Genomic DNA, 5,278 nt, shown 5'->3' with positions numbered 1-5,278 from the left:
AGTGGAATTCCTGGAGCATAATTCTATTTGTAAATTTTTAATTTTTTTTTAAAATGTTTTTATTTATTTCTAGGAGAGAGAGAGAGAGACAGCGTGAGCAGGGGAGAGTCAGAGAGAGAGGGAGTCACAGACTGAAACAGGTTCCAGGCTCTGAGCTGGCAGTCAGCACAGAGCCCGACGCGGGGCTCGAACCCACGAACCGCGAGATCATGACCTAAGCGAAAGTCGGACGCTTAACCGACTAAGCCACCTAGGCGCCCCAATGTAAATTTTTAATTTTTAATGTTTATTTTTGAGAAGAGACAGAGCATGAGTGGGGGAGGGGCAGAGAGAAAGGAAGACCGAGAATCTGAAGCAGGTTCCAGTCTCTGAGCTGTCAGCACAGAGCCCGATGCAGGGGTTGAACTCACAAACCATGAAATCATGACCTGAGCTGAAGTTGGACACTTAACTGACTGAGCCACCCATGAGCCCCTATTTGTAGTTTTTTGAGGGTTCTCTATATTGTTTCCATAACCACTGCATCATTTTCCATTTCTCACAACAGCACAACACAGGTTCTGACTTCTCCACATCCTCACCGACACTTGTTATTTTCTGTTTGATAATAGCCATCTTGATGGATGTGGTACAGTATCTCATTGTGCTTTATTTCAGTTCCCATAATGATTATCCTATACTGAGTATTAATTATCATTGAGCATTTTCTCATATACTATTGTCCATTTCTATAGCATTTTGAAAAAAATTCTATTCAAGTTCTTTGTTCATCTTTAAATCAGGTTGTTTTTCTCTGAGTTGTAGAGTTTTATATATTCTAGATATTAATCCCTTAGCAGATACATATTTTGCAAATATTTTCTGTCATTCCAAAGGAAAAGGTTTCCTCTTCATCCTGTTAATTTTGTAGTTTGATGCACAAAAGCTTTTCATTGTGATGTGGTCAGATTTATGTGTTTATCTTTTGTTGACTGTACATTGGGTGTCACATTGAAGAAACCATTGCCAACTTCACTGTCATAAATCTTTCCTGTAATGGTCCTGAGAGTTTTACGATTTTCTCTCTTATGTTTAGCTCTTATTTATTTTTGAGACAGAGAGAGACAGAGCACGAGCTGGGGAGGGGTGAAGAGAGAGGGAGACACAGAATCTGGAACAGGCTCCAGGCTCTGAGCTGTCAGCACAGAGCCCGGTGTGGGGTTCGAACCCACGGACTGTGAGATCATGACGTGAGCCAAAGTCAGACGCTTAACCGACTGAGCCACCCAGGCACCCCGAGTTGTATGAGTTCTTGATATACTTTGGATATTAACCCCTTATTGGATATATCATTTGCAAATGTCTTCCATTTAGTAGGTTACTTTTTTGTTTTGTTGATTGTTTCCTTTGCTTTGCAGAAGCTTTTTGTTTTGGTGTAGCCCCAGTAGTTTATTTGGCTTTTGTTTCCCTTCTCTAAGGAGACATATCCATAAGTATGTTGCTAAGGCCAATGTCTAAGTGACTACTGCCTCTGTATTTTTTAGGGATTTTATGGTTACAGGTCTCACATTTGGGTCTTTAATCCATTTTGAGTTTATTTTTGTGTATGGTGTAAGAAAGTGGTCCAGTTTCATTCTTTTGCATGTAGCTGTCCAGTTTTCTCAACACCATTTGTCAAAGAGGCTGTCTTTCTCCATTGTATATTCTTACCTCCTATGTTATAGACAAAACAGGTGTTACTGAGGATGTGGAGAAAAAAGGAATCCTATACACTGTTGGTGAGAATGTAAACTGGTGCAACCACTGTTTCCTCAAAAAACTAAAATTAGAAATACAATATGATCCAGTCATTCCACTGCTGAGTATTTACCCAAAGAAAATGAAAACACTAATTCAAAAAGATATGTACACCCTTACGTTTATTCCAGCATTATTTACAATAGCCAAGATATAGCAATTCAAGTGTCAATCCATGATGAATGGATAAAGAAGATGTGTTATACCAACAATGGGCTATTACTCAGTCATAGAAGAGAATGAAATTTTGCCATTTGTAACAACATAGATGGACCTGGGACATATTAAGCTAAGTAAAATAAGTCAGACAGAGAAAGACAAACACCATCTGATTTCACTTCAGTGTGGGACTTAAAAACAAAACAAGCAAGCAAGCAAATAAACAAATAAACCAGACCCATAAATGCAGAGAACAACTGGTGATTACCAGAGGGGAAGGAGGGCTGGAGATGGATAAAGGGGATGAAGAGGGACAAACGTCCAGCTATAAAGTAATTAAGTCACAGGGACAAAAAGCACAGCGTAGGGAATACAGATACAGTGAAAATTTTGTATGGTGACAGAGGGCAACTACACTTCCTGGCTGTAAGCACAGTGTAACGTTTAGAATTGTCGAATCACATGTTGCACGCATGAAATTAATAAAACATTGCACGTCAACTACACTTCAATTAAAAAAGTGTGATTTAAAACAATTATTGGACCCTATATGTGGTGAGGTTATTTCCGTGCTATTATAGTCCATTGGCCTATTCTCTGTCTGTCTTTATGCCAGTAAACACTGTTTTAATTGAAATCAGAAATAGGAGACCTCCAAATCTGCCCTTTCTTTCCAAGATTGTTTTGACTATTTGAAATCCTTTGAGATTCCATATAAAATTTATCATGAATTTTTCTACATCTGCAAAGAAATGCCATTGGGATTTTGATCAGGACTGCGTTGAATCTGTAGGTCACTTGAGTTAGTAGTGATACCTTAACATATTAGGTCTTCCTGTCCATGAAAACAGGATGACTATCTGTGTATTTGTGTCTTCCTTCCTTCATTCCATTCAGTCAGTATTTGTAGTTTTCAATGTACAAGTCTTTTGCCAACTTGGTTAAGTTTATTCCTAAGTATTTCACATGTTTGAAGTCATTGTAACTCATGGTTCTTGAGATCAAGCCCTGCGTTGGGCTCTGCACTGACAGCGTGAAACCCACATGAGATTCTCCCACTATCTCTGTCTCCCTCTGTCTGCCCCTTCCCCTACTAGTGTGCTGTCTCTCGCTCCCAAAATAAATACAGAAAATATTTTTTTAATGCAAGAGATAACCAATGCTGGTGAAGATATGGAAAAGAAGAGAACCCTCATGCACTGTTGGCAAGAATGCAAACAAGTGATCCACTTTGGAAAACAGATCGGAAGTTCCTTAAAAAGTTAAAAATGGAACTACTATATGATCCAGCAATCCCACTTTGGCATATACATCCAAAATTATTAATGGGATATCAAAGAGATATACTTGCACCTCTTTGTGAATGCAGACCCATTCATAGTACCTAAGGTAAGAAACAACTTAAGTGTCCATCAGTGGGTGCATGGATGAAGAAAATGTGGTATAAATACATAATAGAATTTTTATCAACCATGAGAAAGAAGGAAATCTTGCTCTTTGCAACATATAAAGGTAACAAATCAACACACATGCCCTAAAAGTACAAAGAGCTACATGTCAATTATATCTCATTGAGGCTGAAAGACAACCCAGGGACAAGAGGGCAAGCAGTGCTGGGCCCAGTGCCGGTCGCTTAAGTAGAGAGAGAAGCTCTCCGCCATTGCCACCCAGCTTGACACCATAAGACTGAATCCTAGGAAGAAGGCCCAAGTATCCGAGAAGGGACTGTTATAAAATACACACTAACAGGGGCGCCTGGGTGGCTTAGTCGGTTAAGCGTCCCACTTTCGCTTAGGTCATGATCTCGCAGTTCGTGGGTTCGAGCCCCATGTCGGGCTCTATGCTGACTGCCAGCTCAGAGCCTGGAGCCTATTTCAGAGTCTGTGTCTCCCTCTCTCTCTGACCCTCCCCTGCTCATGCTGTCTCTCTCTCTCTCTCCTAGAAATAAATAAAACATTAAAAAATATATAAAATAAAATAAAATACACACTAACAAAGCTCAAAACTAATCCCTGACTTGACTCAGAGTTTGAGTTCTGAAAATCAGACGGATGAGGTAAACATCAGGGAATTTACGCAAATCACTTCAATAAAGCCAGAGCCAATCTCTGACATGATACATAGAAAGTTGGTTAGAGATTTCATAAGAAGAGAAGAAGCTTGGGGAAGATCTTGGCAAAATTTTCAGAAGTCATAACAATGCTAGAAGCACACTTAATTAAAGCTTCAAATTACAAAGCAAAACCTAACAGCGCTAATATAGTGCAAGATAAATCAGATAGATATTTAAGCCTCTAATGTAATATGTGATAGAAGAACATCAGAAAGATACTGAAAAATGTATCCTCAAATTCAACCAGTATGATCTAATTTTCATTTAAAGGATGCCATAAAAACAACTGAATCCTCCACATTCTCTTCATGTGCACATGGAATGCTCACCAAAGTAAGTATATGCATGGACTTACATTCGTCTCAGTGAAATTCACATCTGAAATCTTAGAGTGTATTTAATGACCACTACCATTAAAAGTTAACAGTATGATATCTAGGGGTGTCTGTGTGGCTCAGCTGGTTAAGCGTCCAACTTTGGCTCAGGTCACAATCTTGTGGTTCGTGGGTTTGAGCCGCACTTCAGGTTCTGTGCTGATAGCTCAGAGCCTGGAGCCTGTTTCAGATTCTGTATCTCCCCCTCTCTCTGTCCCTCCCGTGCTCCCTCCGACTCTGTCTCTCTCTGTCTCAAAAATAAATAAACATTAAAAAAATTTTTAAATACGATATCTAGAAAAGGTACAACTTTCCTAAAGTTACATAATGTAACAAATCTTAAAATAAGCCATTTATTAATACATGCCAAGGATTATGAAAGACAATACAATCAGACTCCATAACACCTAGGGAGTAAGACCAGTAGTCCTGACTGGAAAAAAAAAAAGTTACTTTAAGTGTTTTAATTTAAACGAGAGAGTACTAATATGGTTCATATAAATTTATACCTTCTAGCACTAGGAAAAAATGGAACAAGCAAACAATAAATGGTACTTAGAAATAACAGAGCTATATGAAGAGATCAATGCATGAATTGATTTTGTATATTGTTAAATGCAGCTAAACAGACAAAATGAGAGTAAAAAGCAAACAAACAGTAAAATAGAACGCCCCCCCAAAAAAACCCCAGAATTTTAATATAGCCAAGGGTAGGTTCTTAGAGAATATAAATTCAGGTGGCTGATAACTTGGTAAATGGGTGAATCAAGTTGGCTGGCTCAGGCTCACACAGTAATAGGGTGTATTCTGGCCCTGTAGGAATGGGCGGTTTTGATTGGATTACATCCAACACATC

This window comes from Hyaena hyaena, unplaced genomic scaffold (genome assembly GCF_003009895.1).
Source record: "Hyaena hyaena isolate Hyena2069 unplaced genomic scaffold, ASM300989v1 scaffold_281, whole genome shotgun sequence".
Classification (NCBI taxonomy): Eukaryota; Metazoa; Chordata; class Mammalia; order Carnivora; family Hyaenidae; genus Hyaena; species Hyaena hyaena.
The sequence above is the reverse complement of the archived record's forward strand: the minus strand, read 5'-3'. Positions refer to the sequence as shown.